We start from the raw sequence: 27,389 nt of genomic DNA, 5'->3' as shown, positions 1-27,389 counted from the left end.
GTATCTTGGCTATTGTAAATAATCCTGCAATGAATATAGTGGCACATACATATTTTTGAGTTAATGTTTTTGATTTCTTTAAATAAATATACAGAAGTGGAATTTCTGGATCATATAATATTTCTATTTTTAATTTTTTATAAAACCTCCATACTGTTTTCCACAGTAGCTATACAAATTTACATTTCCAACAACAGTGTACAAAAGTTGCTGTTTGTCTGCATCCTTGCCAGCATTTGTCATTTCTTGTCTTTTTGATAATTAGCTGTTCTAACTGGTGTGAGGTGATCTCTCATTGTGACTGTGATTTGCATTTCCCTGATGACTAATGATGTTGAACATCTTTTCATGTACTTATTGGCTATCTCTATGTCTTTTCTGGAAAAATGTCTATTCTGATATTCTGCCCATTTTTAATCAGATTGGTTTTTTTTTTTTTTTTGCTATTCAGTTTTATGAGTTATTTATATATTTTGCATATTAACCCCATATGAGATATATTTAATTAACATTAAAATGAACATTAAGCCTGGAAGTTAATGTGTTAAGAAAAAAAGTGTCTAAGAAATTCCAGTACCCACTAGGTATATAATAAAAACTTCCAACACATTTAGTCTTTACCATATACCGGTTACTAAGATAAGTACTTTTACAAGCCTTGTCTCACAACGTTTCTGTGATAGGTACTAATTTGGGAACCAGTTTTATAAATGAGGAAACTGAAGCTCAAGACGTAATAACTTGCCAAAAGTCACACAACGACAAATGAGGGACATGGCCAGATTTGGAACCCATTTGTTTAACTTCAGAGTCTGACTACTTTTTCCTGCCTTAGATGGATTTCCAGTGTGAAAGGGCTAGAAACTGTGTGGCAGGGGGATGGGAATGTGGGGACTGGGTAAGTTACGCCTGTTATAGATCATCACTTGTTCATTTGTTCACTCAGTAATTATTTACTTTCTTCCTAACATGTGCTCCCTCTAATACAATGATGATTGAGAGAGAAAAATTCACTGCATTAAAGTAATAGTTACTTTAAACTTAAACTAATAGTTACCTTTTAATTAAGCCTCTAGACCAATGACTGTTTCATCAGCTACCATAAACATTTTTAAGTGAAAGTCTACATACTTGTTAAGCATAGATAGGGAAGTATAAATGAAAGGAGCTCTAAAATGACTAGTCCAAGGGAGGTATACAGTTTTGACAAGTAATAAAGGGAAATAAAACAGAAGCACAAAAGACTTAATACAGACCAGAACCAAAATTTGAACTCTTGAAAGGCTCTTTTGAAGGAATTTTTTAAGGGGATAATACTTAACAAGATTCCTTGAACAATAGATATATTTTATAGAATTGAAACCCAATGAATTCCCAGCTGTCACTAAGAAGACTACACAAATCTGGCGGCATATACCAGGAAAATAAATGAATAGGCTAGACAACAAATAGGAAGGCATTAGAAGCAGGATGTCTAGTATAGTAAAGAGACCCATGTTATAAAAATGGGTGTAAATATTGGCCATGTAGAAGGCCCAAGTTCATGGTCTTTGATTAATGTTACCTGAATTAATACTAGGGTGGCCTGCTCACAGGAGAAAAAAGAATGGTAGTCATATGCAGAACATACACTCATTTCAGTTTTTTTTTTTTTGTAACAAAAATGCAGAAGTCAAAAGAAAAATATAAATTATGGTAGCAAAATATATTAAGTGCACAATAACAGTCAAAAAAGAACCAAGGACTTAATAATTTATTATTACAAATCTCCAGATTTTATGAGAATACATTTTTGTCTCAGATAGCCCAATCAATGAGAGAAGAGACTATATAGATTTGCATTCCCAATGTTAGTCTCTCTCATCCTCTGTATTCTTTCCACTGGCAAGCGTAGCAATGCCAAAATTAAACTTGAGAAAATGCTCCAAAATGATGACAATCTTTCAGTTGTGGTCCCAGAATAACCTGAGTGAACTGATTATGAGTATAATGTTGAAAGTGAAATTTTGAAATGTTTTTCTTAACATGTTTTTCTTTCTTCCCTTATTAATCTCACACATCAATAGCAATGTGAGACATGGTTTTGTTTAAGCTAAGTTAAAAGGGATGGTAGACTGGCCTTATTAGGTCCTGTTGAATCTTTGGACTCCTGAAAAAATGGGATACATAAAAGTCTTGTTAAATAATCCATATTTAGAAGTGGTAAAAGGACTATATTTGTGTAATTGGCAAATAGCGTAAGCTATAGCTGCTAAAGAGGGAAGCCTGACTACAATTAGTCAAAATAGTAATACCCACTGACAACCAATAATTTTAAGGATTTTAAATTCCTGTACTGCGTTGCTCTATGCTCTATAGCAATAATAGTAATGATGATATATAACTGGAACATTGCACAGTAGTTTCCCTATTAAGCTACATAGGAAAATCACCTGGGACATTTTTAAATAATACTGTATCTGCCCAAATGTACTAAATCAGAATGGGGGAAAAGACCATAGATAAAAATATGTGTTTTTAGGGACACCATAGGTGATTTTTATGTAGTCAGCCTACTATCTTTACTCAGATTAGCTTTTGAAGACTATGTTTATTAAAAATTTTAATTTCTTTGTGGCTAAAAGAGAAGGAAGTTCCCTTTAAATGTCCTAATTATATATTCCAATAGGAATTTAATAATAAATTTGAGCTCATAGTTGTCTAATACACAGCATCTTATAATATTTGCAGTGGGTTATCTGAGCAATGCAACCATGTCATATCAGCAAATTCTCTTTATTGCTGAGTTTGATTGGAAGACTTAGCTAGGCATAATTCAACAGAGAGAGATTAGAGGATAAAGTTTTGGCCTAGTTTTTAATATGCCTTTGGGTTTTATGAGTGTCCTGATCTATTTCAGAAACACCTTTGTACACATGAAAAAATTATTCTATGAGCTCATCTACACAGATTTTTGGTTTAAGGAATATATATTTGACCTTGGGAAGCAAGAATAGGTCATTATAGCAGGGGAATTCTCCAATATGCCCTTGATTTTCTCTCCCTGAGTGTGTAGTTATCACATACACAGTGGCCCATAGGCTAAGTTATTAAGTAGCACTTTTTTAACAGAAAGAACAAAAAGTATGTGAGTACAGACCTCAAGTTCTCTATCTCACCATGGGGTCGAGTTTCTAATTTGTTTATATTTCATAGCACTTACTGGGGGATATTTATTAGAGTGTGATTTCACTGTGCACTATTAAGGATATGTTTTTTTTTTTAACAGGAATAAAATTAATCAAAGATATGCAATTTTTCTATATAAGAAATTACAAAATATTACTGGGAAATTAGTCATATATACCTAAATAAATGGATAGATAATTATTCCATGTTTCTATGTTGAACATGTCCTTATAAAATGACATTTCTCCTCAAATTATTCTTTATATTTAATGAAATATTACTCAAACCTCAACTGAATTTTTGACGAAACATTAACATGTAAGTTAATTTTTAAATTTGTATGGAATGGAAATAACCAGGATCTGTAGGGCAAAGCTTAAAGAAAAATTATTTAAAAAAGGCTGGAGGATTTGCATCATCAGATACCAAGATCTTTATAAAGAAACTGTAGCAATTAAGACAGTATGGTAATAAAAAAGCTCTAAGGGAACAGGTGACAGTCCAGAAACATACACAGTGGAATTCTTCTATTGAACAACTCTTGCTTAACTGGACAGAACATTTGGATAACTGTACTAAAACCCAGGGCTCCAACTACCATTTACTTCTTTCCTCTTATTTCACATTTAAGAACTGAATTAGGGTTTGAAGGCCCTTGTTTATCTTAACCTGCTCCCTTTACCTTAATCCCTTTACCTTTATCAGATGTTTCCTCAATAATCTCTTGTACTTCTAATCTTATCTTGGCTTTTGAGTCTTAGATGACCTGAATTGACACTGCCAGGTAAACAAACATTGTGTGTTTGCGTGTGTGTGTGTGTGTGTGTGTGTGTGTGTGTGTGTGTGTATTCACATGAAAAATTATCATTGAAGAATGCTTCTTGCAATACAATATGTTCCAAACCTGTATATTAAGATGTGCTATAGTGAAGCAGATCAAGCATTCTTTTTTGTCTCAGTCATTAAGATTAAATTTCATTAAAAATCATTAAAGTTCAGCAACAGGTGTTGAATATCACAATGACAATGATTATGTTTGATATAGATGTAGTTTATGAAATATTTAACTTGAGTCTAAAAAGCACTATAAAGCAGCCTTTCATAGAAATATATTATTCTTTCCTTTAATTTTAAATATCATTATCACAATCTCATTACCAGTATCTTTCACATCATTACCTGACATTATTTTAGAGAATTGCCCTTCTCCATGCTATGGTAGGTGGGACAGAAATCAAAGGTATATATATTGGCAATGACATTCTATATGTCCCAATAGAAATGGAATGTTTTGGTTATTTGTTGGTGATAATGGATTTGCATTTGCTTGTTAATAATCTCGAGTAGTTCATGATTATAAAGAGGATAACATAGACTGGAAAACTTCTGGAAGTATTTAGGATATTAAATTTGGTCATAGAACAAAGTTAATTTATCTTCAAAAAATTCAAAGATAGATTCTAATATATTCTGTGTTCCAATCATAATGCCTAAAATATACAAAACAGTTTATAGGTTACAAGATATGTCCTCATGATGTATTCATTTTCTATTGACACTGTAATAAATTTACAACAAATTTAGTGGCTTAAGACAATAGCAATTTATTATCTCATAGTTCTATAAATCAGAAGTCTGGCATGGCTCACTAGATTATCTGTTCATGATCTCATCAGATCAAAATCAAGGTGTCAATGCACTGAGCTAGTATTTGCGATCTTTGGGGAAGAGTCTGCTTCCAAGGCCATTCACATTGTTGACAGAATCCGGTTTCTTGCAGAAGTAGGACCTACTCCCATTTCCTTGATGGCTGTCAGTATAGTGTCTTCCTCAGCACCTCAAGGCCACCTGCATCCCTTCTCAAATGACCATCTCTTTCAAATGACTACCTCTTCAAAGCAACAAGAGCATATAGAATTTTTCCCTTGCTTTGAATCTTTCTTATGTTTCTTGCCAGTGTCAGGGGAAAAATATATATATCTGCTTCTAAACTCTTGTGTGATTACATCAAGTCTATCGATAGTCTCCCTATCTTAAGGTCGACTCTGCTATATAACAAAACATAACCATAAGAGTGACTATTCATATTCACTGTTTCCAAAGATCAGAACATGTTAGCAGGAAAGTTAGAATTCTGCCTAATATGCATAGATTACCTGTGATGTTGTTATGATTATGACTTTATACTTATTATAAATTAGCCTTTCTGAGGCTCAGAGATTTAAGAAATTTGTGTAAATTTTAGTCATTTGTATTAGCTCTTAAGTCAAAGACCTTTGAATAAATTGATTTTCCAAATAAAATTTATCCTTATACCAACTGAGCTAACTGAACATAAAGGTGGAAACAAACTCTGCCAGTGGCTGGTACAATACTTTTGTGTTTTTTGTTTGTTTGTTTGTTTGTTTGTTAAAACATAATATGGAGGAGTAGCAGGAAATAAAGATGCTGTCACATAACCTGACAGGTAGACGCTTAATATTATCTTGGCCATGGGGATTTCATGGCATAGTAGCCGATGAATGTATACTAAATGACTGAACACATGAATAATTATCCAAAGAATATCCAAAAGATTATTTCTTGTCATCATTGGAATGGTATTTTTCTAGAGCTGCACTATAATACAATAGAACCTTGCTACTTGTGATTATTGAATGCTTGAAGTATGGCTAGTCCAAACTGAAATGTGCCATCAAGTATAAAGGACATACCCAATTTAAAAGTCTTAACATTAAAAAAAAGTAATATATTCCATTAATAATTCTATATTGATTACTTCTAAAATAATATTTTGGATATTTTCAGTTAAATAAATTATAGTGATAAAACTAATTTCACTGCTTCTTTTAAATTAATTTCAGTGGCTCATTGAAAACATTAAATTACATACATGTCTCACATTATGTCTTTATTGAACTGTGCAGCTGTAAAGCAAGGTAACAAAAGATACTTTAAGATCAATGTTCACTTATCAGGAAATTGTTTCTTTTTCTATTATCTGCAGATCTCCTAAGAAGTTATTTACGAATAGATAAATATTTCATCCTTCATATTTGCTTATTCAGTTTAAGTTGTTAAAACAAACAAAAATGAACAAAAATCAAAATTTAAAATTGGTAAATCTATGTATTTGACTGTTGGAATCAAAAGTGCATATGAGGCAATGCACCTGGTGTGAATCTGATTTTGCTCTTGTCCTTGTTTGTACTCTAGATGTCTCCTCTGCTTATTGAGCTCATTCCTTCTCCCCTTCCAGGTCTTATAAACTGACCCCAGTGTTCATCTTCTATTAATTCAATACAAGCTTATTGCTTGGATCAGCTCTGCTTGACCCAGGAGAAAATGAGAAATGGGAGCATTGATATGCAAAGAAGGGCAATGTGGCCAGACTAAAGGGGAAGGCTTTTGGCCAGCTCCTTCCAACACGGCTCATTTAAAATTCCCACTTGTTTAACGAAAACAAAATATTAATGAATCTGCTTAAGAGAGCTTATAAATGCTCAAGAATTAAAAAGGGTGAAGTCTGAAGGGCATGAGAATAACTTTTCAATATATTCTCTCTGATCACTCATGCTCAAGTATGTTATGTAACATCTTATTTTTATGAATCCTTCTATTTTAAATGGACTCAGTATGACCTTATTCATAAGGAAAGAATAAACTGATTTTGATAAAATATCTTGGAAAGTTGACTGTGCTTTTAAAAAGTAATAAAAAGTGACCAAATGACTAAGCAAATTTGAGTAACATGCAGAGATTGGAGAAAAGATTATATTACTAGACAAACTCTATTTGATTATAAAGTAAATTAACACTAAGAACTAAACTGAATGTGGGTAGCTAAGTCTAAAAAGGCTAATACTTCTATTTTTAGTATAAGAGGTGATACCACATAGATATGGAAATGGTTGTCTTAATTTTCAAAATAATTAGTTTAGTTTAGTTTCTTAGTATTAATACACACCAAGAACATAATTGAAAAGGATTTTATTTGTTATCTTTACCTTTCAAGTGTACATTTTTCAAATAAATATTATTTGGGAAATGTTTGCATGTGTAAAAAAAAGCAGTAAAAATGTAAATTAATAATACCTGTATATCTTATAGTGGCTGCAAAACAGCTCTATCTAAATGGTATGCAGACAGTAAACCTGAACTTGCATTAACTATGCATGGTTTCCTTGAAGACAAGATAATTTACAATACAATGTTCATGCCTCAAAAATTATACACAGTAAGCCCTTCAGAAGGTTTGTAATGTAACAGATTTATGAAGAAAGAAAAATGCATCATTCAACTAAAATTTTTGCAAAAGAACATGGTACATACTAATCACTAAAGATACAAAATATAAAAGCAGAGACATTATTTAAAAAAAAAACAGTGCATTTGATACAAATCCATTTTAGTTCTTGAAAGGAAAACAAACTTGATACAGTATTTGTTAGTCAAATTATTAAAAAAAAACACAAATAGTACAATCAGAATTTAGAGAAAGAATGAATCCATAAATATGAAATTAAAGTTGTAGAAGTTAGATTGACAAGAGAGAGAAGCAAGATGGCAGAGTAGGACGCTTGTAGCTCACCCTCTCCCACAAATACACCAAAACGCACATCTACGGACCTACTCAGCCAACCAGAGCACCTGCAAAACTCCGACAGAACATCGCCCTCTTCAAAAGACAAAGAGGCCAAAAATCTGGTAGGAGAAAAGGAAAAAAGAAAGAAGAAAAAGCAAAACAGTGCAGGACTGATCCCACGGGGAGGGAGCGGCAAAGGAGGACTTGCGTTTGTTCGCTGGGTCTCCCCTCTCCAATGGAGAGGCCAGTGGGACGGAAGGGGAGCTTCCAAGGCTCAGATCGGCCCCAAGCACCCCTTGACCGACAGAAGTGAGTTAAATGGGCACAAAGGGTCCCCACGACACCCAGCCTGAGACGTGAGCTGGCAGCTGGGGCCGGGACAGGCCGCCCAAGCTGGGTAGAGGACTGGGGCAGCTGCACTGAGGCAGCCCCAGGGGACTGCAGGGTGCTGTGCGCCATGACTGGGAGGGGATACAGAGCAGAACAACCTCAGTCCCCAACAAATTGCGAAAAAAGCAAAGCAACATGGCTGGTGTGCCCTGGGGGGAGGGGTGCTGTAGCCTTTGTCTCCTCAGACCCGTGCCACCATTACTGGCACATCTCATGAGAAAAGAGGTGGGGCTTAGCCACAGCTGCCATCTCCTATGCACAGCGCCTGGGCAGGGGCGGGGCCAAGACTGAATCCGCACCTGGAGGCTCCACAACCTCCTAGGCAGGACTGAGACTTGTTTACAGCCCAAGGCAGATAGGATCTTTCTTCCCTGGCACCTCAGAGAACTTATGCCACCAAGACAAACAAGGAGCTGAGGTTTGGCCCAGAGCAGCAGAGGCGAGGCCATTCAGTGGTCTTCCCTGAGCCTGCCTTTGGAGTGTCGACCCAAGGCACAGTGGGCAGCTGCACAGAGCAGCAGAGTGACTGGCGCCGGGAGAGGGCAGGCGGCCACCCTCTTCCTGGCAGGAATGCAGCACCTGACCACGGTGCTGGGAGGGGGCGCGATCTGCCCACCTGCCTCCCCTCCCCGAGTGCAGCATCTGACTGCGGCATCGGGAGGGGGAGTGACCCGCCCGCCCACTGGACAGGAGCTCAGCTCCTGACCCAGTGTTAGGAGGGAGTGCGATCTGCTAGCCGACAGCCACAGGGAGCAGCACAGACAAGGGTGCCAACAGAGGGCCTCTGGAAACAGCAAGCTGAGTACATGAAACAGGGTGAAGACACAAAGACCTCTCGATAAAATCATTAAGCGCACACCATCTCCAGGAGAACTAGATAACTGATACTCCTTAAGCCACAGTGCCAGAGAGATATGAACAATATGAGGAAGCAGAGGAACCACTCCCAATTAAAAGATCAAGAGAAATCCCCTGAAAGCACGATCAAGGAAATAGACATTGATGGCCTACTAGATCAAGATTTCAAAAAAGGAGTGATCAAAGTACTGAACGAACTAAAAGAAATAGTGTTTAGAGATATGAAATATGTCAAACATGAAATAGAAGCTTTAAAGAACCAAGTAGAGTTAGTCAACTCACTTGCTGAGATGAGAGCTTACCTAAAAGCTGTGCAAAGCAGGCTAGATAATGCAGAGGAACAAATAAGTGACCCACAAGACAGGACAACAGAAAGCACCCAAATCAGAACAGCTGAAAGAAAAACAAATAAAAAACAATGAAAACAATATAAGGGACCTATGGGATAATATAAAGCATGCCAATCTACACATAATAGGTGTTCCAGAAGGGGAAGAAAGAACAAAGGGGATTGAAAAGGTATTGGAAGAAATCATGACTGAAAACTTCCCAAACCTAAAGAAAGAATCAGATATCCAAGTCCAGGAGGCTCAGAGGGTCCCAAACAGGAAGAATCCAAAAAGATACACACCAAGACATATCATAATCAAGATGGCCAGAGTCAAGGATAAAGAAATGATCCTAAAAGCAAGAGAAAAACAAAGAGTGAGTTATCAATTGAACCCCCATAAGCCTCTCAGCTGATTTCTCTACACAAACACTACATGCCAGAAGGGAGTGGCAAGATATATTCAAAGTCCTGAATGAAAAAAGATGCACCTAGGATACTCTATCCAGCAAGGCTATCCTTTAGAATAGAAGGAGAGAGAAAGAACTTCACAGACAAGCAAAAACTAAAAGAGTTTAGCAACACTAAACCCACGCTAAAAGAAATATTGACAGGTCTACTCTAAATAGAAAAGAAGCAGGATGCTACAAAAATGAGAAGCTCATAACTGGAAAGGAGATAACTGCCATGAATTACAAAAAGAATAACACAAAATTGTAAAAGAAGACATCTAAATCAATAAGAATGGGAGAGGGAAGCAAGGAAAGCCACTGTGGAAAACAGTATGGAGATTCCTCAAAAGACTAGGAATAAACTTACCATATGACCCAGGAATCCCGCTCCTGGGCATAAATCCAGAAGGAACCCTATTTCAGGATAGCACCTGTACCCCAATGTTCATAGCAGCACTATTTACAATAGCCAAGACATGGAAACAGCCTAAATGTCCATCAAGAAATGACTGAATAAAGAAGCCGTGGTATATTTATATGATGGAATACTATTCAGCTACAAAAACCGACAACATAACACCATTTGCAGCAACATGGATGTTCCTGGAGAATGTCATTCAAAGTGAAGTAAGCCAGAAAGAGAAAGAAAAATACCATATGAGATCACTTATATGAGGAATCTAAAAAACAAAACAAACAAAACGTAAATACAAAACAGAAACAGACTCATAGACATAGAATATAAACTAGTGGTTGCCAAGGGGGCAGGGGGTGGGAAGGGACAGAATGGGATTTTAAAATGCAGAATAGATAAACAAGATTATACTGTATAGCACAGGGAAATATATACAAGATCTTGTGGTAGCTCATAGTGAAAAAAAAAAGTGACAATGAATATATACATTTTCATGTATGACTGAAAAATTGTGCTCTACACTAGAATTTGATACAACATTGTAAAATAACTATTACTCAATAAAAAATGTAAAAAAAAGAAGTTAGATTGACAAGCTCAGTGTTAATACATGTGACTATTTCATTACTGTGGTGGATTTTTTAGAAAAATGGAATAATTTAAAATGAATTAAACAAGTAAAACATTTAAACAAAATATGAAAAAATAGTAACTGTTCAAAAAACAAACTTTAGAAAATGGCTCACTTCATAAGCAAGTGCTTTAAAATCTTAAGGATATATGATTATTGTACAATTGCAATCTTCAATAACATGAAAAAAAGCAGTAAACTTTTCCAGTTATTTTAAAAGAAATTGTAAACTTGATGTGAAAACATAAAAAAACCCCAAAATGATAGCATAGAAATAACATTATTATTAAATGATTATTATTTAATAGAATCCAGTATAATATTTAAAATATAATATACCACTTTATTCCTGTTGAGTTGAGAAAATTAATTCCTGTTTAAGCCATTATTAATCAGTATTTAGTCTACAGACAAATTTTTCTGATATCCCAAATTTTCTTTCTCCTCTGAGCATGCTATGAAGATATAATATGGATAATGTGTAAGGAAGGGGATTAGGAAATTTAAAAAAGAGAAACTAATAAACTCATCTACAAAACAGAAACAGACTCACAGACATAGTAAACCATCTTATGGGAGAAGTGGGTGGGAAGGGATACATTTGGGAGTTAGAGATTTGCAAATAATAACCACTATATATAAAAATAGATGAAAAACAAGTTTCTTCTGTATAGCACAGGGAACTATACTCAATATCTTGAAACAACATTTAATGAAAAATAATATGAAAACGTATATATGTATATATATGGATGACTGGGACATTATGCTGTACACCAGAAATTGACACACTGTAACTGACTAGACTTCAATTTAAAAAATGACAAACAGAAATTGAAAATAGGTCTCGATGCAAAAGATGTAAAATGTGAAGAAACCAAATAATTTAAGACCAGATTATGTAGCTACTAGATTTGTTTTCTGTAAATATGAAAATACTTGGAAATATGAGTTCAAGTTTAATAAAAGTGTAGGAAAGAGCATGAGGCCCTAAACTATGGTTTTTAAAGGATGGAACTTTAAAAATACATCTATTGAGTGGCCAAGCTTAAGTAGAGCTATTAGGCACAAAAGCTTCAGTTGACAGAGTTGAGCACAATCAATGGTATGAGTGCTTCCAAAAATCTCACACAAATTTAGCCAATAGAAGTAAAATTATTAAAATACTATGATGATAATCCTGCTTTATTACATCTAAATTTATAAAGCACATAAAACTTCTGAGTATGATTTATGCTGCCAAAAGTTCTCATTTCTTTATGTAACGATATATTGAATTAGCAGGTATGTGGTGGTGACTTATTCCTCAGTAATGCTCATGTTCTGTAGATGTAGCATTAGTTCATAACCAATTTTTACAATACAGTGATATTATGGAACATTCAGGAACAACTTTCACACAGTTAAAAATATTCTTAGCAATATATGAAAATCTTGAGGAAAAAAGCTGAAATGTCTTTATAAGCTGCAGTCCTTCTGTAACTGATGGTCTTCAAGATTATAATTTCCCTCAACGTTTATGTAAATGACATTGACAGTGCAGAAGATGAGGCTATGAAGCCATTTCTCTTCTATGTTAGAATACTGATTGGTGCTGAAGACTATACCAAATACCAGATTCTAAATTTTGATGTAACTGGTCTTTATAGAAAGAAAATGCTCCCAAATGACCTACAAATCTAAAGAAGCTGTAGCCCCCTAGCTAAAGATGCAGGAGATTGAATGACAGTGATGCCAGGCACAATTATCAATGGGAGATTTAACTGCACTATTTAAAATTAAGATTATTTGTTACTTTTGTTAGTGCTTTAGCTAAAATTTACATCAGTTTACTCGTTTATTGAATGATTGATTGGTTTAATTTAGTTGCATAAGCTTTGTGCCATATGATCTTAATCTTATTATTTCCATAAATGTTTGTTATATTTATTATGTGATTTTTTCATAATAGGAATTTTTTAGGAATGCAAATTAAAGCATAGACACTTAGATTTTGTTCTAATCATTAAACACAGATGGTTAGGGGTACAGTAATCTTTAAACACATATATAAAAGAAAAGATAAAATTGTGAGAGAAATAAAATATGTTTAATTTATTTGAAAGGAAGAGCAATTTTACAGCAAAAAGAGTCAGCTGATGGTCAAAAGAGAGATGTACTAGTTTTCTTCAAATAAGAAGCCTTGTCAAATGGAGGCAGTAGTCTCCATTGTCTACATTTGCCTTATTAAGACCTATGCTTAATCCCAATGTGGGTAAATTTGGGGCTCAACATAATGAAGGAATTTTCTGACAGGTCAGTCAGGATTACTAACTACGTTTCTTCACAAATTTATATTTCATTCAATTATTTCAATTATATTAGGGCAGACAGTTTGTGAGGATATTTGGAGGGCACTCAAACAACCAAGAGCAGCGGGATTGGGGCACATTCAGTTCACCTGCTTTTCAATGATTAAACAAAAATATTTCCTGCCTATAATAGAATTATATTTTAAATTATAGATAACACCATTATTTATAGACTCAGTCAGAAAAGGCTATAAAGAGAAAATTGTGTTTACTTAAAATCATAGGATCCATCAGCTCTATATTAAATAAATGTGTTTATTAAAAAATGGTGTGTTCTGAGAGAAAAGTAGGCATTTGTGTGTGTATTTATGTATATTTAGACCAAGTTGCTGATTGGCAATTTCAGTAACAGGCAGAAATTTTATCTCTGTGTCATACACATATTATGGAAACATTTCTAATGCCTAAAAAATAGGCAAAAGCTATTTAATTTTACATTAGTCATGCCAACAGTAATGCACAAAAAATAACTTATTTACTATATTGTTTTCTCAAATGTCTAATCATTTGATCAATAATTTTTTCACTGCTATGGAATTTATTTTTGTTACAAAATTAAAGGAACACTTTTATTTTTGTTTGAAAACATAAACATTATTCATCTGAACACATTTTAGATATTAAATTAGAACAAATATAAAATTATGAAGCTCTTCTAAAACTAGGACAGGGAATTGATGTTATAAACAGACTCAAAATTATTTTCAATATTTAATTTCTCAAGTCGTAGTAGTGAGTTATGTATGATTTTTCATCTACAAATCATTGTGATTCTTGGAAATCAAATCAAAGTAAAATAGTTTTATAATGCTGTTTGTCTTACATTAATAAAAATTTCAAATACTGTTTATTTGTGTAATATCTTTCCTAATTTCTCACAGTATCTAATATCATCCCTGTTTTTTTATATTTTACTAACAGAAACATGACAACCAGAATGCAGTATTTATCAAAGCTTAGTATAATAATGACCACATTCTCCGAGGCATGTATCTATTCGATTAGTTCTCATAACATTATCACTTAAGCACTGGATTTATACTAACAATTTGTTTTACAATTTAATCTTAGAAATTCCTGAAGGCAAGGACCTTCATTTTTGTAAATTGTTAAAGGCTTTAGGGTTTGTGTGTGTGCGTGTGTGTGTATCTCAAGGATACAGTTCACATTACATCAAGTAAAGGAGTGTTTGGAAAAAAATCTGAGAATTAAAACTATCTATGTCAGGACCACAGAAATATCTCACTAAGGAATGAATTATAATCATGTTTTAGTGGAATAGAAAATATAAATTAATATATTTAAATTTAATAAACTTTTTCTTTGCAAACACTTTTCATCTACATAAAAACTATCAATGTCTTACAAAGAGTTTCCTATGCCCCATATCCATTTCCCTTTAATTAACTTCTTACGGTTACCTTCTCTCAGAGGGTAATCATACATATGCAGCCTTTTCATATTGGCTTCTTTCACTTGGTAATATGGTTTTAAGGTTCTGCCATGACCTTTTGTGGTTTGATAGCTCAGTTCATTTCAGTGCTAAATAATATTCCATAATCTGGATGTGCCACTGTTTATTTATCCATGCCACTGAAGGACATCTTGCTTGCTTCCAAGTTTTGGCAATTATGACTAAAGCCATTATAAACATCTGTGTGAAGTTTTTGTGTGGACAGAGTTTTTAACACTATTGGATAAATACCAAGAATCATGACTGCTGAATCATATGATAAGAATATGTTTAGTTTTATAAGAAACCATCAAACGATCTTTGAAAGGGGATGTAGCATTTTGCATTCCCATGAGCAATGAGTTAGAATCCCTTTTGCATCAATCTTCCTCAGCGTTTGGTGTTGTCAGTGTTCTGGATTTTAGCCATTCTAATAAGTGTGCAGTGGTATCTCTTTATTATTTTAACTTGCGTTTTTCTGATTTTATTGATCCTGTTTTGTATTGGTTGATTTTGGCTGAGCAGTATATTGAGCTAATGCTTATGATTCCACTGACGTGCTGTAACTACTCTTGCATTCATTCAGAAATTAACTAAATCGTATTCAGTGGCCATTTGTTGAGCATTTTTTAATGTTCTAGACACTTCCTCTAGTACTAGGGTTATGGTAATGAACTATAGAAATATAGAGACATGTTCACTGCCCTTCTGGAACTTACATTTTCATGCTGGAGACAAGACACCAAACAAAAATAATGATGAAGTGGTGTGATAGCATTTTCGTCAATACCTAATGAAGAACTTAAGAAATATAACAAAAGGAGCTTACCTAGTCAAAAAGGTCAACAAAAACTTACACTCCAAACCTAGTATGCTGCCTTTAGGTTATTTATACCAAAATGAAACCACTGGCTTATTGAAATAATTTTCTTCTATAATTATGCACATTTACCTTCCTCCCAGGTTGTTATAGTAACAACAAAACAATGTTCATGGTTTGGGGAGCATTCTTGAGCCAAGGGGCCCCATGACCCAAACCAGCTAGAATCAAATAAGTCAAGAAATGGTCCTGAAGAGGGGGATACCTCTTTAAGTCAGTTGGCATTTTTATGTATTTCATGTAACTGAGTTGCCACTTCTCCCGAAATGTTTATCCAGTGAGCCTGGGCAGAAAGAACTACAAAATCACCAGCATCACAGCAAATCCAATAGTTTTATAGCTTTACATACATGGGCTCATTCAATCTTCAGCTCCTTTTTCATTCCTAAGTAAAAATATTACTGTCTTATTACATTATATAGACTTACGTGTATAGAAATAAAATTTAAATACAAAAAAGGATTAGGGATTATGGTCAGGACCAAATGTGAGTACTATAAATATATTTTTAAGTCTGAATTCAAGTTAAAATTGCATCTATTCAGGAATAAGAAATACTCAGAATAAAACATAGCCATTCTTTTTGCAGTTTCCTATGTTTTAATGGAATGAAGATGGAGAATGAGAATTGCTAAATTGAGACCTACTGATTGGTAAGATATTGCATCACAAACCTTAGGGTTATTTTGCATAACTCCTTGATTTTGACAATGTAATTCTTAAATTTTCTTAAAATATTCTATTTCCCTTACTTTGCATTCTAATCTACATACTCTAAATGTGATCGAAGCAATGATTTTCATTTTGCTTGCTAGGCAAATTAAATGGTGAAAACAATAGAATTATTTCTTAACAAAATCTTAGAAAGTACTGTTTTCTTTGTTTTTTAAATTCATTGTTTTAAATTTTTATTGTAATGGTAAGTGTGCATTTGCTTATCTAAAAACAAAAGCAAATTGTCTAATATAAATGGCTAACAATTTCAAAATAGGAACAAAATAATTGAACCTTCTCCAGGTTTATTTGAATGTGCGTTTTGTAGTCTGGAATCAGAGTTAAGAATGAGTGCTTACTTTCTCTTGCGTGCTTGAATCCATGCATCCGCTCCACATATCTTTATGGAAGGCCTAGTCTTTACCAAGAAAAATAGTATTATAAACAGTGCCCAACTCAAACATGGATTTTGTTTCCAAAGATTTCTTGCAGATATGCACTAACAAAAAACACCTATTTAAAATTCAAAATACCTCCTAAATTGATATAAATAATGGGCTTTGCAAAGGTACCTCATTAAAAAACAAACAAAAAAAAAGCAGTTAACTGCTTATAAGGTTGTACTCTATAACAAAATCAGGTTTAGCATGGCACACTTAGTGTTCCTGATTTCTGAAGTGCAGACTCTGTATTCTCACCAAATTAGCATTCTTTGTTTTTTGAGCTATCTATCTTATTCTCTAGCCTACCAGGACAAGAGAAGGAAAGCATTTGCTAGGGTGGCAAAAAATGGGAAAGCAGAGGATGCAGTTGAGCGCTGCCTGGGTAACAATTAAGCTAGGGACTGATAAAAGCTGGAGAGTTTTTTAATCTAGTGCTGAAGTTGTAGCTTTACATGTGGCTTCTCCTCCTCCCATACTTCTCTTCATTGGGTGCCTTCTTTTTACAGGAAGGATTCATCATTTCTATTTGTCTGTCAAACTTCAGATTTCTTTTTCTCTTAGAATAGTTTCCAAGAGACTCACTTAAAACATGGTGTTTTTAAAATAAATACATAGTAAAGACAAGTAAAAACAAGAATAAAAATAAGCATTGATATTTGAATACCAGACAAAATACAACATAATACAGTGGGCATAAATATACAAAGGTTTATGTTCTTGCATGCTAAAGGCACACATATGAATACATATGGGCCACATAATACTGCAATAAACTTACCAGAGCAGAAAGAGGGGACAAAAGAGACAGAAGCACAAAAATATAAGAAGAGATTAACACATGACTCTCAGTAAAAGGCAAGTAAAATGGGCCAAAATAGTAAGAAAATAGAAAAAACTATAAAATGCAATCAGTTGTTAGACCATATGGAAACAGGTAAAACTTTACCAACCGGTAACAGAGAATACACCTTATTCTACAGTAAAATTAGGTTTTAAAATTTTGGTATGGAAAATGCAAAATGATTTAACTTTTATAAATATGAATTTGACCACACCTATCAAAACTATATGCTTTACCTTTCAATGCAGTCATCTCCAACAATTGGAAGATGCATCTGCACAAGGCACAAGGCTATTTATTGCAACATTATTTGTAAAAGAGTGCAAAAAAAGAGCATAGTATGCTGCATTTTATTTTGAAAGAAAAGTGAAATAAGAAAACATTCATTTGTCTTCACATTTTTGTGAAGAGAAATACAGAATAAATAAATTAGAAACTCATTAAATTGGTTACCTCCAGGTTAAGTGGAAAGAGACTTGGAAAAATTGAGGGTAAGGTACATCCCTAAAAGTACTTTTTTAAAAAAAAATATAATTGTAAATTTTGGAATCATGTTAATGTCTTAATACTCAAAAAAATAATATAAAATAAAATACAAAACAAAATCCTAGCATGCATAGATACTATATTTAAAAATGGTTTTGCTCTAGTATGTACTCTCCAAGTAAAATTTATCTCTACAATAGGCTGATTTTCACTCCAGGGTTTCATGTTTCTTGTTGTATGGTTCTTCATCTTGTAAGTTGTCTAAATCCTGAGGTACTAGCTATTTTTGTAATATGCAGGGTCTATGATGGCTCAATTTAATAGAAATCTGGAAATATTTGACTCATCAGGACCATTATTAAACAGACTAACTATTCTGATCATGCTGACTAAAAGTAACATTTGGCATATTTCATTGAAACTCCTTTCAAGTACACCAATATGGCAGAGGATGACAGTAGGTTTCACAGCTCTATTAACAGTATTCTGTAAAATAAGTTGCCTATCACTTTTTAAGCAATGATTCCTTTAAAACTTTAAAGTTTGACTTCTGATTCTAAAAATATGCACAAACTTTTGTTATTATATTTTATTTCCCACTTGCCTATCTGCATAAATGTGTGCTATTCTCATTTTTTCCACTGCGAGGATAATGGGTGCATAAATCCTTTTCTATTTGCAAATCTCAAGTCAGTGTTAAAAATGATAAACAATATTTCTGTTTTTGAAAATGGCCTTGTTGAGGCTGAGGAAGAACCAGAGGTAATTAAATACATTTTTTTGGTCACTGCTTTTTTTAAGGCTTTATTTGTCCTTCTCTGTGTTTAACATGGGGATAAAAATGAGATGAACCAATATTAATAAAACCCTTAAGTAAGTAATAGAGGTGAAAAGTTCAACAAGCAATAGAAAACTGAATATTGAGGAAAAGGGAATATATGACAATGAATAGTTATCCATATATTAGCTCGGATGGATAGAGTACATCATTAATAATACTGAGAGTCTGGGTTCAGTTTTCTTATGAGTTTTACTTTATGTAATAGCAAGAAGCTCTGTTCCATCATTTTAGATCTTTCAAATATGTATCATTTTTTTTCTTTTAATCAAGTAGGTATGTGATTGTTTGAGGGCCAATTGGCATATATTTGAACACCTATCAAACTCAACATTCTGTTCTCAGTGGCTGGATAAAACAGGGGAATGAATGATGATATGAAATATGATTTTTCAGCCTGGACAACTTAGAAGATAGCATGAGTAAAACAGAAAGCTGCTAGAGCAAAGGAGACTGTTTAAGCCCCGTAATACAGGCAGTGGTTCAGCAGAGTTTATTTTCAGCTCAGCTACAATCTGGAAGTGATTCTGCCAAGAGGAGACCTTGATTTGTATATACCTATCCATTACCTAATAATTTGTGTAAACTGTCTCTGAAAAAAACTTGCTACTGAACAAAAATTATTACATATAGATTTCATTATTTTTATCTTCGTATATTTTCATAATTATACACAAGTTGCAAAATAGAACAAAGAACTCCTGTATACATACTAATATTTTGCTCATTTGCTTATCTAGATCGCCCTCCCCAAACACAGACACATTTTTTGTTCTTAATCATGTAATAGAAATGTGCAGGTATTATATCTCATAATCTATAAATAAATACTTCAGTATATTTTATGCTAATATTTAATGCACTAACAGGCTTAGTCTAGAATCAGTTTGAGAATGGACCACACAAGAGTGTTCCTGTTACTGAGTCCAAATTTGTTCTGCTTGCTGCACAACAGGCCAATAAATCAGGAGACGAGGTGTTGGGGCAAGGAATAATGGCTTTAATTGAAAAGCTGGCAGACCAAGAAGATGGCAAACAATGTCCTGGAGAACCATCTTCCCCAAGTCGGAATTCAGGCTTTTTTTATACTAAAAAGGGGAGGGGTGTGGTTGGTTGTTGCAAACTTCTTGGTGTCAGAATCTTTGTTCTTACAGCTTTCCACATAGGTCAGGTCATGATGTTCCTGTAAATCTCCAATAAGACATTTTATTCTCTGTTCTGCAACTTACTATTTCTCCATGAATGGGAAAGTGCTATATACTCTTAAGGTCAGAGCCCTGAGAATTGGCTGTGTGTATATTTCAGGCTATAGGCAATGCTCTTTTACAAAAGGTGCAGAACCAACATGACTAAGCTCAGGAAACAGAGCACAGGGTTAGAGCGAAAGGAACAGATCTAATATGGAGTCAGATTTGTTCTTCACAATTACATTACTACCAGGAGGCATGTTTCATGGTCACCACAGTAACAGTCAACCACAATAATATAACACTTTTCACAGAAGGCTGGTCACTTTGAAAGATGACAGTGATACATAGTAACAATTCTTTCAAGATATTTTTGGTGTGTAGCAAAATTTAATAGTTCTGTAAACTAAAAATAGCCCTGAGAACTTCACAAAAGTGTAGATAACTCCCAATTCTGACTCCATTTTAGTATTACTAAAACTGAGACCTCCTGTGGTGCACTCATTTTTTTGTTGTTGTTTTTTTGACTCAACATTATGTTTTCAGGTTTGATGAAGCAGCTAACTAACCCTGTATAATTTCTAGTAGTCCAGATGCTCAGACAGGCAGCTGTATTATTCAAGCAGAGTTCATTTAATTATTCATATGGCCATGGACTCATGGATTCCTTTTTTATTTAGTGAGTTATAATCCATTCTCGTTATTTGCTTTAATGCTCAAAATGCCCCATATTTGCCCATGGAAATTCTTTAAGCTGGCTTTTATAACTCTAGTCATGCCCAATCATTCTATGAGTTCTTATTTTCTAGTACAAAACATATTCTAGTCTCACCTTATGTTTTCCCTCCCCTAGTATGGAAACCTGTCATGTCTTCAAGGAATCTTGGTTTCTGGACAACTGTGGAGAATTATTTTTGGAAACAATGATTTAGACCTTAATGTACATGTGGGCATGCGCGTGCACACACACACACACAGACATACACACACACACACACACACAGCTTTCTACCTATCTCTGTATCTCTGTATCTCTCTCTCTCTTTCTACCTATGTACCTGTCTATCTGTTACCAGGAGGAGGGGTAAAAAAGATACCTCAGTTCTTTGTCACCTAAAAAAAAAAAGAGAGAATTTTTAATGAGAAACAGAAAGCATGATATAAACAGATTTTATTAGTAAAGTATAAAGTTAGTAAAAATACAGTAGACCCCCAAGAGCTGGGGGCGGGCCAACCTGATAGGAAAAATGGGGCTGTCCTTTGTTTTTCCTGTTTTTATATCCTGGCTTAGGAGGCATTTTTGTGATTGATTGATGGCTCACATTGTTTGAGTGCTCAGGCTGATTGACAGCACGTTCCCTGTGCTTAGGCACTTCCATCTCTTTTATGCATGTTCTTAACCCATGATGCACACAGAGAAACCTATGGGGGGGGGGGCTCAAACTGCAATGTTAATTACATTATAATGAGCACTGGGTCAAGTTAAGCCAGTCCTTCTCTCTGCTGTGCAGCCACAGCGTTTGATTCTAGCCAGCTTCTTTGTTGGCCCTCAGTTAGAGAAAGTAAAAGTTTTTGGAGCCTCTTATCGTGAGTGCAGGAGTACTGTTATTTTCTGGGTTGCTCCCTCCCTCTTCCTCTCCCCTTGCCTGGTACTCATTTCTATCTAACTGCCTAACATTATCTGTCTGTTTGTGTGTATGTCTGTGTCTGTCTGTCTGTCTATCTATCTCTATCACCCATCAAAACCACTGATTTCTCGAATTCCATGTTTGTAACTATCTCCCTTTTCAGACAAGGAGTAACCAGTCTCCTGTTCTTCTCAATGTGTTTACTTGTTTGATCTGTTTCACAGTATGTAAGCAAGCACTAGCACTGCATGTGGACACCCTGCTCGATGTGTTTGGGTTCTGACAACTCTCGCTGGGATTCTGCCTCTCCACCACCACCATCTAAACACCTCGCCCTACTTGAACTCTGACACCTCACAAGTCGCTTCTTCCACCATGAAAATTCTCTCCTTATCAGCCCCAGCTTAGAAGAATGCATGGAAGCCGCCCTCCTCAAACTGGACACTAACACCCCACTAGTGACCTTGTATGTGGGGTCACCAAGTCAGCAATAGTCCCACCCCAGTTTACACCGCTGCACCGATTCACTTACCTCCTCCCTCACACTTCACACCCCGGTCACTGTCACTCATCCCTGCGTGGGTGCCCTGCTAACTCCACTAGATGCTGATACCCGTTCTGCTTAAATAATTATTAAAGCATGTGCTTTAGTTTCAAAATTACATTTCCTCCAAAATTTAAAATTGATTGATGACTCAGACATCCTTCACAATTAAAATACTTCAGATTTCATTAAACACTTTTAATTTTTAAACACTTAAAAACAAAGCTACTATTAAAAAACTGATCAGTACTCTGAAACTGCATTAGTTACAAATATTCTAATACAAAAAGGCATATTTTTTAAAATAGTTACAAAGAATTAGAATTATTACAGTGTAACTGATCAGGACCCTGTGGGGGTGTTCCAGGGTCAGACCCATCTCTAATATTCTCTACTGCAGCTCCTCTCTGAAGCACCCAGATAATAGTATCTCTTATATATCTCCTGAGTTTTTCAGATGCTAAAAACCACCACTAAAGGGAAGAAATTAATTATTTGGTGATAGAGAGCCTGTGGCCCCCAGACGTTCTGGCGCCTGGGAATTGATAGTGTTGACCACCCTGTTACCTTAGCATCAATCAAAGAATTGTGCACAGCTGATCAGGTACCCTGCACCCTCCTGGCCTTTAAATATGCTTTACTGAAACTCTTCAGGGAGTTTGGGGTTTTCTAGGGCATGAGCCACCCTATCCTCCTTGCTCAACCCTGCAATAAGCCTTTCTCTGCTCCAAACATCAACCTTTAAGTTTGGGCTTAGGCTACAGCGGGAGCAGTAACAATTTTGGCGAGACAGCGCAGGAACCTGTGCGCATGGCAGGTCAACCCCAGTCAGGGGCAGCCCCTTCCCTGGGTCCAGCAGCTGCTGGAACTCACTTCACTCCAGGGAACTGGGAAGGACTCTCCCCAGCAGGCTGCCCCACAGCATGAGGCTGTTTGGAGCTGAGATACTTCAGAGCTGCTATCTGCATTCAGTGTCACCTGAGGGTAAGTTGCTCCTTTTTGTGCAGGCTGGCAATTCTCTCCACTCCATCTGGGATCATTCCCACTGAGAAGGGAGCCACTCTGGATCCGTTCCCTTTTGGGGGCTGGGCCCATCTTTTTGGAGGCTTCAGTCTGGGAGTGGAAGTGGACACCTCCTCTGACTGTCTGTGTGACCATAGCATATTTATTGTTTTTGTTTTTGTGTATATGGTTGTGGGTTGAACCACTCTGGCTTGTGCAGGATGGGGGAATTCTACCCATTCCATCTGGGCTCATTCCCTTGCAGGGAGTGAGACATTTGGGGCTTGTTGTGAGATATGCTAGGTCCTTTTTCTTTTGAGAGCTGAGCCAGTCTGTTTGGAGGCTTCTATTTGGGAGTGAAAGTGGAATTTTGGGACCACACCTTGTCTGATGTTTTGCTTGTGGGACCATGCTTGTTTGTATGTGTATGCCAGAACTTGCATTGGTGGATTGAGGCCCTTTTGAGTAATGGAGCTTCTGTGTGACGACACCAAGGTAGCCTTCCCTATTGCATTGGCCTCACCTGTGGTGGAGCTTTGGTTGTGATACTCCCTTTCTATCCTTGGTCTTTCATTCAGCTTCATCTCCGATGGGGTTTTGGTTGGAGTTCTCCCCTTTAGGACTGACGAGGCATTGGTTAGGAATCTCCCTTTTGGGGTTAGGGAACTGTGACCCTGAAAGACTGTTCTGAATTGCCGTTTGCTAGATATTTGGTAACATCGGCCTTGAATAAATAAATATGGATGATCAGAGCTCTATTCCGTCTTATCTGTAGTCCTCCTAAAGTATATTTTGCAAAACTGGGAGCTCTTCAGCTATGCTGCCATAAATGAAAGAAAATGAAATTTTTACTATAACACTGTGTGTGACCTCACTGTGTGATCACTGTGTAACACTGTGTGATCCTTGAGATCAGAACAATGGCCCTAATGGCTCTGCCGTTATGTCAAAGTGGGTCTTTTGTAATTTGGCTTTTATCTTGGGGATGAGCGTGTGTGTGAGTGTCTTGGTACCTGGATCCAAATCCTATTCTCTCGTCCTAGTTTTGCTGAAAGTGAGGCATCTGAATGTGAGTGGATGATATATATTATTATCTATTACTGTTATTTCTTTAAATTGAAGTGGATATTTGGGAACTGGGAAAAAAAAATCCCTGAAAATAGCCAAGCTGATTAAGTTTTGTATAAATTGTTAGAGGAAGGATGTGTATTTCCCTTTCTGTGCCTTTGAGATGTAAATGATCTACCTGGGCTATCAAGGAAAAAGTTGTTGTTGTTTTAATTCAGGCAGAAAAAACTGAGATCTCTGGTTCTGTCTGCCTTTAGATAAAAATTAACATGTAAAATAGCTCTATTTAAGTGACTTAAAAGTAAGCAATTACAAATTAAATACTTCTAAGTATACAAGAAGCTAGACAACAATTTTAGCCTCATGTGACCTAGGAAATATTCAATATTAAATTAATATCTGATATTAAAGTTGGCATAAGCTTGTTGGTATAATCAACACAGATGTATCTTTTATTATACCTAGGTTTACTGAAGGTCAGTAGGTTAATGTTTCTGTTGCAGAGTTTGTCAGAAAGAAAAAAAAATTCAATTTGGTATGACAAAATTTTCATAAATAAACTAAATACAAATAACATAAGAGGTTTTGGGTGAACTCAGAAATCGTTCTGTTTTAGGAATGTCTATTTAAAAATAATCTCTCCAGATACTTGGTAACTTGAAATTTTAGAGCTGTGCTAACTTAAGTTAAATGATGGATATTTGTTGAATAGCTAGATCATTCCCTAATGAAATAAGATACAGGAACATTATTTACTGAACACTGGTTTCCCTTTAAAGAGAAACTAAAGGTGTCAGGACTATTATTAAATATGTTTGGTGCCACACTGAGATATTTTCTATAAAAAGCACATGTTTTTAGAAATTATTATTGGTATTTGTGTTTGCCAATCTACAAATGCTAATGTAAAAGTTCACATTTTCTTACTTCTTTGTTTTCACTAGAAATTAGTTTTTAAGAGTAAAGGATTCTAATTCATATGTCATTAAAGCTACTAAAATAATAAGGAAAACATTTCAGTATACAGTAGGAAAGTAAGTTATATGTTTTGAGTTTAAAAAAAAAAGTTTTTGTCCAAAAGATGATTGTTTCTAGATGAAAAAATAAGGAAAAAATTAATATGGATACAGAAAGTTGCAGAAAGTTTGTAGAAAGGGAGCCCTATAAAAAGGAGTTTTGTGCAAGGTCGAGCTGAGATTAAATTAAATTTAAGTGAGTAAATGGATTTTGTTATTAAAAGAAGACTGGTGCAGGACTAGATTTGCTTCCTCTATGTTTAAGACATCAAGTTTACTTGCTTCTGATAACAGATTGTGTAAACTTTTTAATGTTGTTGACAAACATCCTATCAAATCCTAGTCAAAGTTCTCTTGACTTCAGCTAACTTTGGGATGCTTCAGAGGACCCTGAGACATCTCACAGGAAAATATTAAACTAACTAGGATCGTTTGGTGTGTTAAATTACACGGCATTGTCAAATAAGTAATAAGCCTCCTCAGACTATACAGTATGAACACATGTTGTTAATATAGACATTCTGGAAATTTAAGGTTTCTGAAATTTAGATGTGTTCTGGTATAATGCTATCAGTCATAATTCTAGTTGTTCTAGATGTAATTCTAGTTCTAGTCTAGTTATCTTAAAATGTTAACATGCCACAGCAACATAATTAAGCTTTTCCTGTTCTCCTCACACTGTGGAGTATCAAAGAAAAGGGGGGCGTTGTAACTGAGCAGGACTCTGGGGCCTTCCAGAGTCAGACCCCTCCCTGATACCCTCTGTTGCAGCTCCTCTCTGAAGTACCCAGATAATAGTATCTCTTATATATTTCCTGAGTTTTTCAGACGCTAAAAACCACCACTAAAGGGAAGACATTAACTATTTGATGATTTAGAGCCCATGGCCCCCAGACCTTCTGGTGCCTGGTGGTTGATAGTGTTGACCACCCTGTTACCTCAGCGTCAATCAAAGAATTGTGCACAGCTGATCAGGTACCCTGCACCCTCCCCTCACCTCGCCTGGCCTTTAAATATGCTTTACTGAAACTCTTCAGGGAGTTTGGGGTTTTCTGGGGCATGAGCCATCCCACCCTTCATGCCTGACCCTTTAATAAGCCTTTCTCTGCTCCAAACATTGACCTTCCTTTGTTTGGCCCCAGGGTGTGAACCCAGGAATTTGCCTTCCACAGTAACAATCTTTTGTTTCTGATATAGATATAGATATAGATATAGATATAGATATAGATATAGATATAGATTTATATATAGATTTAGATATAGATATAGATATATATACCGTCATTGAAATTCTGGCATGGTCTTGTATTTATTTTCTCACATCTTATCTTTTTTTTTTTTTTTTATTAGCTAATAAGTACCAGTAATCTTAATGGGAAATTTGACCTGTCTGCTCCGTGGGCACTATTATCCCCAGCATTTCATCTGGGAAACTATACTGAATTTTGCATCATTATTATACAGTTTTAAAGCGTCTACATATGTTATTAAAAAGGACATATGCACACACACAGACACATACCCACACTTTTTTAACTTAGAAGATTTGTATCACTCTCTATGCACATTCCTGGGACATAATTTGTTTTGTTTTGTTTTCAGTTACTATTATATTCCTAGGATTCATCTAATTTATTGTGTTTACCCTAATTCAATCACTTACAGCCATGTAACAGTCTGTCATATTCGTGTGACCATTTTCCCACCAATGAAATAGACTTTCTTTTCTGAAATTTGTTATGAAAAATACTGCTTTAAACATTCTTGGAAATTTATCTTAGAGTACATATGACCAAGTTTCCCCTTGGTATATACTGGCAAATTGACTTTCTGGGTTGTAGGTCATGTAATATTTGGAACCTTCAGAAACAGAACACACTTAAAATCCTACCAGTAATGTAACATCTGGAGTCAAGTTCTAACACTTAATTCTGTCATATTTTGTTACTTATATTAATTAATGGATGTACAATATTGTGTTTCATTTTATTCATAACTTAAAGTGCATAATTCTTAGTTTCCCTAACCCCAGTTATGATTTTACCATAAAACAGAAAGAGGTTACTAAAATCAGCTGAGGCTTTTAATGAACCACAGTTTAGGACCAGAGA

The sequence above is a fragment of the Camelus ferus genome, chromosome 14 (assembly GCF_009834535.1).
Source record: "Camelus ferus isolate YT-003-E chromosome 14, BCGSAC_Cfer_1.0, whole genome shotgun sequence".
In the NCBI taxonomy this organism is placed as follows: domain Eukaryota; kingdom Metazoa; phylum Chordata; class Mammalia; order Artiodactyla; family Camelidae; genus Camelus; species Camelus ferus.
Note: the sequence above shows the minus strand (reverse complement) of the source record.